General features: G+C 55.0%; 1 pseudogene; it reads left to right on the forward strand.

Annotated features, from left to right (window-relative positions):
* Window positions 1-8852: 8852 nt before the first annotated feature.
* Window positions 8853-10061, forward strand: LOC125345082 (annotated as a pseudogene).
* The last annotated feature ends 1958 nt before the right edge of the window (window positions 10062-12019 follow it).

Genomic DNA, 12019 nt, shown 5'->3' on the forward strand with positions numbered 1-12019 from the left:
AGGGGCTGCCCCACCGCGGTCAGGACGGCAGCTCGGCTCGCCGCTCCTCTCCAGCCTCCTTCTCTGCTTCTTAAAAACATGGGTGCGGTGTTCACAGCGTGGCGGCCGCCTCCCGCACCCCTGCTTTGTGTTGTCACGGGAGACGGAGTCATCTGAGCCTTAGTGTCATGCACACACATAAATCCGCCGCGTGGCCGGGTTAATTACTGTTCACTCAGCCTGGCCGGTCTGGTGCGGCGGCTGGATTTCCGGAGCACACTGCTGCACACTTCCTCGGCTGTCCGTCCCTCTTCGGGAGAACAAGGAAACGGCCTGCAGGTTGAGGAGAAGGGCCGACCCCAGTCACACGCCACCCACACCACACGGCGTTCCCTGCGGGAGGTGGGCAGAGCCACGTCCCGGTCCCCACGGCTCTGCGGCTCCGCTGGGACGCACGCTTTCCTTAATGAACGTCGGTCATGCGTGTTCCCGCCGCGGCGGCCTTTGTCCTTCTCCACTTGTGCGGTGACCGGGGTCGTTTCGTTGTAATAGGTTGAAGCCCCTGTTTTAAAATACAATATTTCAAACTTACACAAACCCGGGACCGCGCGTCGCGCTGTCACTCATGGTCAACAATTCTCCGCGTTTTGTCTCTACTGCTGGTCCAGCTTCTCATAGACTCCCCCGCCCGGAACATTTTAAAGCATCGCTCCAGATGTTCCATAGCTTTGTCTGCAAATATTTGAGACAGGAAAGAGTAAAATATATACAGAATGGAAAGAAAAATGAAACGACCTCTGTGGAGATGACACAGTTGTCTGTAGAAAACACCAGGCGCCTGCAAGCAAAGTGCTAAGAAGGAAGCCACCAAGGTCCGAGCAGGCAGCCGACCTAGGCAGACCTGCAGGTCTCAATGGGCAACCAACAATTGGGAAAAGAAGTTTAAAAATGAGAAGCCCAGGGCTGGGGATATGGCCTAGTGGCAAGAGCGCCTGCCTCGTATACATGAGGCCCTGGGTTCGATTCCCCAGCACCACATATACAGAAAGCGGCCAGAAGTGGCGCTGTGGCTCAAGTGGCAGAGTGCTAGCCTTGAGCAAGAAGAAGCCAGGGACAGTGCTCAGGCCCTGAGTCCAAGGCCCAGAACTGCCCAAAAGGAAAAAAAAAAAAAAGAGAAGCCCACCGCAGCCCTCGGGCGAGGACGCTCCTGCTCCCCGCTTTCCGAGCCTGGAGGGACAGGTGTGGCGTTCCACGGCCCGTTCCGCGCATCTGTGGACCTCGGCGCCCGTTCCCTCTCCCATCGCTCCGGTGTGGGGCCGAAAGGCCTGACCTGGCCACTGTATGTTTCTTTCCCGCACGGCTGGGTGTGGTTTGCTGGCATGTCGTGGGAGATCTCCGCACGTACGTTCTTGGCAGTGTTGCTCCCTAGTTTCTTTCCTTACGGTGGCTTTGTTTGGTTTTGAGAAGAGGGCAGTGCTCGCCTCACTCAGCGTTTTGGAAAGCGAGCGGCCGGGGTGGCACAGGGCCGTCTCGACAGCCATCCCCGTGTGCCGTCCCGTGGCCAAGCCAGCCGACGGGAGAGGACGGAGTGAGCGGGCGGGAGGGGCACACTGCACGCCGCACGCTGCACACTGCACACCGTACACTGCACGCCGCACACTGCACACCGCACACCGCACACCGCACGCTGCACACCGCACACCGCACACCGCACACCGCACACCGCATGCTGCAGGCCGCACGCCGCACGCCGCACGCCGCACACCGCACGCCGCACACTGCACACCGCACGCTGCACACCGCTCACTGCACACCGCACACTGCACGCCGCACGCCGCACGCCGCACGCCGCACACTGCACACCGCACACTGCACGCTCAAGCACACGCACACTGCACACCGCACACCGCACACTGCACACCGCACACCGCACACCGCACACTGCACACCGCACACCGCACACTGCACACCGCACACTGCACACCGCACACCGCACACTGCACACCGCACACTGCACACTGCACACTGCACACCGCACACCGCACACCGCACACCGCACGCCGCACACTGCACACTGCACACCGCACACCGCACACCGCACGCCGCACACTGCACACCGCACACTGCACACTGCACACCGCACACTGCACACCGCACACCGCACACCGCACACTGCACACCGCACACCGCACACTGCACACGCCGCACACTGCACACCGCACAGTGCACGCTCAAGCACACGCACACTGCACACCGCACGCCGCACACTGCACACCGCACACTGCACACTGCACACCGCACACCGCACACCGCACACTGCACACCGCACACTGCACACTGCACATGCCGCACACTGCACACCGCACAGTGCACGCTCAAGCACACGCACACTGCACACCGCACACCGCACACCGCACACTGCACACCGCACACCGCACAGTGCACACCGCACGCCGCACGCCGCACACCGCACACCGCACACTGCACACCGCACACCGCACAGTGCACGCTCAAGCACACGCACACTGCACACCGCACACCGCACACCGCACACTGCACACCGCACACTGCACGCCGCACACCGCACAGTGCACGCTCAAGCACACGCACACTGCACACCGCACACCGCACACCGCACACTGCACACCGCACACTGCACGCCGCACACCGCACACCGCACACCGCACACCACACAGTGCACACTGCACACTGCACACCGCACACTGCACACTGCACACCGCACAGTGCACACCGCACACCGCACGCTCAAGCACACGCACACGCAGGCACGCACACACTTTCTCTCCCGGCGACTCTGGAAGCACAAACAGTAGACCAGCACAAAGCAGCCCCGGAGGCTCAGGTCAGTCCCTCCGTTCTCTCGCCTGGGTCATTTCTATGGATCTGGCCAACGCCTCGCCCACTGCCCCCATGTCGTCTCTCCTCTTTGTGTGAGCTCTTCAGGGAACTCTACACGGCTTGTACTCTCCTTTCCCAAAGGTCCCGTTTGATTCTTTGATGAAATGGAGTCTATGTCTCTGTTGTCTTTCAATCTTCCTATTTCTTCTTCCCCAGACGACGACGCAGACCGCCTTGGATCCGAGGGTTGGTACCACAGCGGGGCTCTCTGGAGGACACAGCGGGGCTCTCTGGAGGACACAGCGGGGCTCTCTGGAGGACACAGCGGGGCTCTCTGGAGGACACAGCGGGGCTCTCTGGAGGACACAGCGGGGCTCTCTGGAGGACACAGCGGGGCTCTCTGGAGGACACAGCGGGGCTCTCTGGAGGACACAGCGGGGCTCTCTGGAGGACACAGCGGGGCTCTCTGGAGGACACGACGGTTCTTTTCCCTTGAGAACTTGCCAGACTATTCTAGTACTTTGCATATTGAGCATTTTGGGGAAAGACGTGGCCCTTTTGACACTTCATTGCTTTGCTTTTTATCTCATGTACCCCGTGCATTCCCATGTACCCCATGCAGTCCTCCTGTACCCCGTGCAGTCCCATGTACCCCACGCAGTCCTCCCGTACCCCACGCAGTCCTCCCGTACCCCACGCAGTCCTCCCGTACCCCACGCAGTCCTCCTGTACCCCACGCAGTCCTCCCGTACCCCGTGCAGTCCTCCTGTACCCCGTGCACCCCTCCCGTACCCCGTGCAGTCCTCCTGTACCCCACGCAGTCCTCCCGTACCCCGTACAGTCCTCCTGTACCCCGTGCAGTCCTCCTGTACCCCACGCAGTCCTCCTGTACCCCGTGCAGTCCTCCCGTACCCCACGCAGTCCTCCTGTACCCCGTGCAGTCCTCCCGTACCCCACGCAGTCCTCCTGTACCCCGTGCAGTCCTCCTGTACCCCACGCAGTCCTCCTGTACCCCGTGCAGTCCTCCTGTACCCCACGCAGTCCTCCCGTACCCCGTACAGTCCTCCTGTACCCCGTGCAGTCCTCCTGTACCCCACGCAGTCCTCCTGTACCCCGTGCAGTCCTCCTGTACCCCGTGCAGTCCTCCTGTACCCCGTGCAGTCCTCCTGTACCCCACGCAGTCCTCCCGTACCCCGTACAGTCCTCCTGTACCCCGTGCAGTCCTCCTGTACCCCACGCAGTCCTCCTGTACCCCGTGCAGTCCTCCTGTACCCCGTGCAGTCCTCCTGTACCCCGTACAGTCCTCCTGTACCCCGTGCAGTCCTCCCGTACCCCACGCAGTCCTCCCGTACCCCACGCAGTCCTCCCGTACCCCACGCAGTCCTCCCGTACCCCACGCAGTCCTCCCGTACCCCACGCACTCCTCCCGTACCCCACACAGTCCTCCCGTACCCCGTGCACCCCTCCCGTACCCCGTGCACCCCTCCCGTACCCCGTGCAGTCCTCCTGTACCCCACGCAGTCCTCCCGTACCCCACGCAGTCCTCCTGTACCCCACACAGTCCTCCCGTACCCCGTGCAGTCCTCCCGTACCCCACGCAGTCCTCCCGTACCCCACGCAGTCCTCCTGTACCCCACACAGTCCTCCCGTACCCCGTGCAGTCCTCCTGTACCCCACGCAGTCCTCCCGTACCCCACGCACTCCTCCCGTACCCCACGCAGTCCTCCCGTACCCCACGCAGTCCTCCCGTACCCCACGCAGTCCTCCCGTACCCCACGCAGTCCTCCCGTACCCCACGCAGTCCTCCTGTACCCCGTGCAGTCCTCCCGTACCCCACGCAGTCCTCCCGTACCCCACGCAGTCCTCCCGTACCCCGTGCAGTCCTCCCGTACCCCACGCAGTCCTCCCGTACCCCACGCAGTCCTCCCGTACCCCGCGCAGTCCTCCCGTACCCCACGCAATCCTCCCGTACCCCACGCAGTCCTCCCGTACCCCACGCAGTCCTCCCGTACCCCACGCAGTCCTCCCGTACCCCACGCAGTCCTCCCGTACCCCACGCAGTCCTCCCGTACCCCGTGCACTCCTCCTGTACCCCGTGCACCCCTCCCGTACCCCGTGCAGTCCTGGGGTCACTCTGCGCCGGCCTTCGCGGTCGGGGCAGGCTGTGCTCTGCTGACTGGCCTGTGTGCAGCTTCGTAGAGTTGTAGAGTTGGGCAAGTTCTGGGTGCCTCTGCGTGTTCAAGTCCTGGGTCCCTCTGCGTGTTCAAGTCCTGGGTCCCTCTGCGTGTGCAGGTCCTGGGTCCCTCTGCGTGTTCAGGTCCTGGGTCCCTCTGTGTGTGCAGGTCCTGGGTCCCTCTGTGTGTTCAGGTCCTGGGTCCCTCTGCGTGTTCAAGTCCTGGGTCCCTCTGCGTGTTCAGGTCCTGGGTCCCTCTGTGTGTTCAGGTCCTGGGTCCCTCTGCGTGTTCAGGTCCTGGGTCCCTCTGCGTGTTCAGGTCCTGGGTCCCTCTGTGTGTTCAGGTCCTGGGTCCCTCTGCGTGTTCAGGTCCTGGGTCCCTCTGCGTGTTCAGGTCCTGGGTCCCTCTGCGTGTTCAGGTGGTTTTCTCCAGCTCCCTCTCTTCAGTGAAGTGGACCGGGTGAAACGCATGAACCGCCACCAAGGCCGTAGTTTTGTAAGAAGTTAAAAAAGTGATGAGGTTTTCTTTTGTTTTCAGTGCTGGAGCTCAAACCGAGGGCCTTGTGCACGCATGCTAGGCCTCCATGCCCCAGGGCTATTTCCTAACCCATTATTTACTTATTACCTTATCAGATGGAATTATGTTCAAAAGTGTCCTTCCTTAGTTATCTCATTCCTCTGAAGCACCGCTTACTCAGGAAAAATAGAATGGCTGGTCATTCGCTGGCACTCAGACATCCTTCAGCCTCCTCTTGGTGGCCAGGAGGGGTTTGCCTGCTTTCTGTGCGGTCGAGTCATGGATTTGGGCAGCTTTGATGTGTGTCGATCAAATGCAGTCACCGTTCTTTGTCTTATTGTAGCTTTAGCACCCTGCGTCCACCCGGTTTGGCTAGGTGTTTCAAAGTTTGATGTCCACCAAGCTGTCTCTAGCTCACTATGGGCAGGCCGCACCCCACAATTCAGAGTCCACTCTGTGGGTCCCGCAAGCCTCCATGCAGCAGTGTTGTCCAAGACAGATCCATGCTGTTGACAGAGCAAGGGAGTACTTGTTTTAAAGAGGGCTGGGCATGGTGGCTCATGCCAGTAGTCTCCACCGCTTGAGAGGCGGAGGGAGTAGGATGAGGTCTGAGGCCAGCCCAGGCCGAGGTGCGGGGTTCTATCTAAAAGACAAACTGAAAGTGGGAGGACTTGGTCTGTGCTTCAGACAACGTGGCACTTGGAAGCAGGAAGCACTGAATTCAAACCCCACTACTGGCAAAAAAAAAAAAAAAAAGAGAATTATGGCATTTCCAATTTAAAGTCAGGTCTTCGATTTTTAAAAGATAGCGCTACGGACATCCATTCACCCACCATCAAACCACCGTTTAAAGTACTTGGACAACTCGTGTTTTACTACATTCACAGATACAGCTGGTCATCTGACTTCTCGTTGCTACAAGAGAGAAATGGTTTGAAGGAGGACGGTTTGTTTCGGCTCAGTGTTGGAGGTTTCAGTCCACTGGTGTGGGTCTGTGGTGGGCTGGCGGCAGGGGCCTTAGCTCCGTCCTCACTGAGGCTGGCGGCTCTGGGACGAGAGTCAGTCCTTCCTGGGCAGGCCTCCTGACCTCCTTTCTCTAACCAGGACCCCCTCCTCTATCTTCACCAGCTCCCAACAAGGCTCTTGATTCTGGATCCATGGAGGGGTGAATCCATCAGATTCTGGATCCATCCAGGGGTGAATACATTGATTAGGTCAGAGCCCTAGGGATCCAACAACCTTTCTGTGGTTGTATCAACCCACCCATAACACTCAAGCCTTCCGAGGTACTTCATAGCCAAACTATTACAACAGTCCTTGCTACCGCTGATTCTAGAACCTTTCTGTCCTCTCAGAAAGAAACCATAGCATGTAGCCACCACTTCCTCCATCTCCCCACTCCCACCTCCGAGCAACCATTAGTGACTTGCCTCTGCCAGACACCTCCCCAAACCTGAAGAGTGCTCTGTAGGCAATGTGTGTAGTTCTAGCATGGAGTGAAAGGCTCACCATGTTGTGGTAAAGACCACCCTTCAGCCTTCTGTTGGCCTTGCTGCCTAGACACACTGTACTCCGGTTTTTCACTCCTCTGTGGGTGACCATTGGGTCATTTCAAAGTTGGGCTATTGCTATGAACAATCCTGTGTGAGGTTTTGTGCGGCCATGAGTCAGTGTCCTCTCAGATGCAAACCTGGAGGTGCTGGGCCAGGAGTGAATCTTACATGGAACTGTTTCAGGAACTTCTGGAATCTTTCACTAGTCTGGCAGCATTTTTACTCTTCTGGAGTTTGGACTCGGAGTCTTGCCCCTGCTCAGCTGGCTCTCTCCACTGGAGCCACTCGGGACCCCCCCTTCCACACTCCAAAGGCCACGGTAACTTCCTCCCTGGGCTGGCCTCAAACAACAGTTCTCTGTGTCTTCACCTCCGGGTAGCCTGGATTACAGACAGGAGTCACAATGCCCAGCTTCGTATGACTTCTGTTTCTCACATGGTGGTGGGTGTGAACTGGTATCTCCCAGTCCTGGGGTTTGAACTCAGGGCCTGGGCTCTGTCCCTGAGCTTCTTTGGCTCAGGGCTAGCATTCTACCACTAGTGTCACTAGTGCCACTGCTAGGTTTTTCTGTTAATGTGGTATCGAGGAATCAAACCCATGGCTTCATGCATGCTAGGCAAGCAACTCTACCACTAAGACACGTTCCCAGCCTGGCTTTTTCCATATATGTGGTGCTGGGGAATCGAGCCCAGGGCTTCCTGTATGGGAGGCAGGCGCTCGTGTCACTAGGCCACACTCCCAGCCCCCTCCACATGGTTTTGATGGTCACGTCTCTGATGATGGACGGCATGAAGCATCTTCTCAGGTTCCTCCGTTAATGAGATGCCTGTTCACGTCTCACCCCAGCTCCATTTTGTCTGTCCTTTGGCAGCCCGGGGATGCACCCCAGGGCCCCGCGCACCCCAGGCACGCCTCCAGATCTCCCCACTCATGAAGGCACCATTTGGTCCTTTTATTCCTGAATAGTTCAGAGTCTTTGTATATTACAGACGCAAGTTACTCACCATTGATATGATTTGAAATGACTTTTTCTCATTCTTTAGGTTGTCTTTGCATTTAAAAACCATGCCATTTGACTGGGAGCCAGTGGCTTCTGCCTGTCATCCTGGTTGCTCAGGAGGCTGAGCTCTGAGGATCGTGGTTTGAAGCCAGCCGGGGCAGGAAGGTCTGTGAGACTCTTATCTCCAATGAACCACCAGAAAACCGGAAGTGGCGCTGTGGCTCAAGTGAGAGAGCGCTAGCTTTTAGCAACAGAACTCAGGGACAGCGCCCAGGCCCTGAGTTCAAGCCTCACGGCCAACAAAAAAGATCATGCCATTTGAAGCTCACAGTTGTGACTTTAGTGAAGCCGGATTATCTAGTGTTGCTTTGCTGTTGTCACCATGTCTGGGACAGGAGGATTTATCATTTTAGTTCTTGTGTGGGGTTGATCCACTTGAAGTTCATTTCTGTATGTGGCCTGAGGCGAGCTCTCAGCTTCTTTCTTGTGGGTGTGGGTGCGTAGCTTTCCTGGCACGGTGGGTTTGAAAACGGTTCTCGCCATTGGGTGGTCCCAATGCCCTTGCCAAAAACGTGTTGACGAGCGGCGGCGTCCGCGGTCCTTGGGACGAGCTGGGTGAGTGGGGCTGACTCTCAGAACGCCCCGAGTTCCCGTTTTGCAGTTCTGCCGCAGTCCGTACATTCAGGAGCTCTACGTGCCGCCAGTGGGAAATTTGTGGAAAACCCAAAGAACACTGCAGGAAGAACACATTTCCCGAAAGATAAAGCCGCTCAAGAGCACAGGCCTATTGACATCTTTGACTTCCCTGAGAATTCTGTGATCTCCGGAAATGACAAAGATGAAGAAGCCTATGAAAACTTGGGACGGTAGCTTGAATGGTTCTGGATGACACTGTGTCTCTCCTGCAGACCCTCCCTTGCACAGCATTGCCATCTACACTGATGATGAGTTCGGACACTGTGCATCTTCAGTGCCTTTGACTCCTCAAAGTTCGAGCACTACTGAAAATGAAGCAAGTGGAAGCAAATCTGTAACAGTTAGTGTAAGAAAGTCCACAAGAAAACTGGAGCCCATTCGTGATGACTCTGAGAGCACAGAAGACGTAAGGAGAAAAGTGAAGTCAGTAGAAAAAATAAGGCCCGATTACCATGATACTACTCCACCTGCGCAGTCTTCAGAACCGTCAGAGAATTCGGCTGAAGCAGTCATTCCTAAGAGAACCAAGCCCCTCAGCACCTAGGCCAAGGCACTCACTCCTGAGAGTACCAAGCCCCTCAGCACCCAGCCCTCAATCAACAAAAAGACTCGGGCAACACAAAGGCAACTGAAAACTCCGAGAAAAGGACCGTGGTTCCAGGCAAAAGAAAGAAACCAAGAAGCGAAGCCACAGACTCTGATGTTTCTGAGAGTATGCATGTTTGGTGTCTAGAAGGAAGGAAATCCAGTGACATCATGGAGTTGGATATTATTTTGTCTGCGTTTGAGAAAATCTTCCTGCAATATCAACAAAGAATTGAATCTACAGTTTATAAAGAAGCTGTCACCAAATTTTACCTTACTATTAAAGAAGAACTCATCAGAATGCGCAAAGAAGTCCAGATGTCGAAAACCCTGAAAAGGAAGAAGGCTAAGATGACCACCGACATTGAAAGGAAAAGACAACGTCTGATTGAAGTCCAGGATGAATTGCTTCGGTTACAGCCACAGCTGAAACAACTACAAACAAAACACGATGAACTTAAGGAGAGAAAGTCATCTCTTGGCAAAGCGATGTGCTTTATATCTAATTTAAAACAGCTTCATCAAGACTACTCAGATGTCCAGGAGAAAGAACCACACATACAAGAAACATATGATTCGCCCAGCCTTCCAGCTCTGTTATTTAAAGCAAAAACCATTTTGGCAGCAGAAAACCATCTGAAAAATATCAACCAGCACTTAGAGACGCTCCTGGACCAGACTGGGGCAGCCAGTGACTGAAACATGCCTATGGGGCAAGGGCTCATGGTACTGCCTGCTACCTTCTGAAACTCAGCTGCTTTATAAATAATGTATACTCTAATCACAAGAATTCATGCTTTAGTCTCATGCAAGCTAAGTAACAATAGTTCATATATCTGAACATTGTAGAAGCTGTAGTCATCTTTTCTGATTAGTGTCTTAAGTAATAAACTTTAATATTGTTAATACCTAAAAAAAAACCAAAACCGTGTTGACCACAAATTGGGTTGTTTCTTGGCTCTGTTCTAGCCACTGATGTATGTGTTTGTGTGTGGGCTTGTGTGTGTGTGTGTGTGTGTACATGCTGGAGTTGAACGCAGGACCTCACACATGTAGGCAAGATCTATACCACTGAGTTACACAACCAGTCTCCTTTGTCTGCATGTCTACTTGCTGCCATTTAAATCTGAATGTTCAACAGCCATGGGGTCAGTGCTTGGTCCCCAGCCTGTGGCACTACGGAGAGGGAGGTAGGGGAGAGGTGTGGCCTGAGGGAAGGAAGTGAGATCATAGAGGGTTGTCCTCAAAGGAAGTGAGGTGATAAAGAGGTGTCCTGGAAGGAAGTGATGTCACAAAGGGGATGTCCTAGGAGGAAGGGAGGTCATAGGAGGGGTTATCCCGGGAGGAAGTGATGTCATAAAGTGGTGTCTAAGGAGGAAGTTGAGGTCATTGAGGGGGTGTCCTGGGAGGGATGTTGGAACTCCAGCCTTCTTGCCTCTCTTCCCTGGCTACTAAGTGCTGAGGCCTCCTCTACTATTGCTCCTACCATGCTATTTTTCAGATAACCTGGGCTAAAACCTCTGGAACCACGTGCTAACACGAACCTTTCCTCATTTGCTTTCTTTTTTTTAGGTTTGTGACTGGGACTCAAACTCAGTACCTGATGCTTTTGCTCACTGGCTGGTACTCTACCAACTGAACCCTAACTGCAACCCCACTTTTCCTCCTTTGACACTGTCTCAGTGCTTGGGAACGGTGGTGGGAAGCTGAGTGGTGGGCCGTGATGTCTTGATGACTGCAGCTCTTGGTGTGTCTGGAGGCTGGCAAGGGTGGAGCGTCTCCTACCTCATTCTTCTTTCTCAGGATTGAGTGGGTTATTCGGGGTCCCATTTGGATGAAGAAGTTTGTTTGGGGGATGTTGCTGTGCTCACACAACCTGGGGTCTTTGCACAGCATGTGATTGTCAATACTATCAGTAGTCCTCATTGTCAATACTATCAATAGTCCTCATTGTCAATACTATCCGGCCCAGAGACTCAGGCCTCTGCCCACTCACATGGGTCTCCCTCCCTTTCTCACAGAAATGTGTGGCTTCCAGTGTACACGTCTTGCACATCCTTGTAATGTATTCCTAAAATATTTTATTCCTTTGATGCTGTTGTAAATGGAATTGTTTCTTTAATTTCATTTTCAGATAGTTTATTGAGTTGCTGAGGTTTAAACTTCATTTCTTGGATTTGCAATTTTATCTTTTTTTCTTTTACCTTGGTTCCTAATGATAGTAACGTAATTACTTGCATGCTTCACCCTATGATATACTTATAATAACTTCAGAATAATAATGCCAACATTCCTATTAGAATAGGATCACCTAATACAGTTTGAGATAAATAGTAATACCCTGAAGAAACTCTTTCTTATGTGTGGCTCAGTTCATTAGTTCCAGTTTACTGTAACATTTTTGGGGTCCTTTCTCCATTACCAGAGTGGGGCAAGGCTCCCTGGAGTCTGGTGGTGGGGTCTGCCCACGGCCATGGCACAAAAGGAGTCAGGCCATGCTGCTGGGGGAGGGGGGGCTGGGCTGCAGGCCCGCTGGCTGGAGGCTTCACCCACCCCCTGCTCCAGGTCAGTCGTGGAGTGGAAGGGTTGCTCTAGGAACACCAGCAACTGGTCAACAACCTTCCTGGGACACAGAGGCAAACTTGGTGGAAGTTGGG

Source organism: Perognathus longimembris, unplaced genomic scaffold (assembly GCF_023159225.1).
Source record: "Perognathus longimembris pacificus isolate PPM17 unplaced genomic scaffold, ASM2315922v1 HiC_scaffold_5289, whole genome shotgun sequence".
NCBI lineage: Eukaryota > Metazoa > Chordata > Mammalia > Rodentia > Heteromyidae > Perognathus > Perognathus longimembris.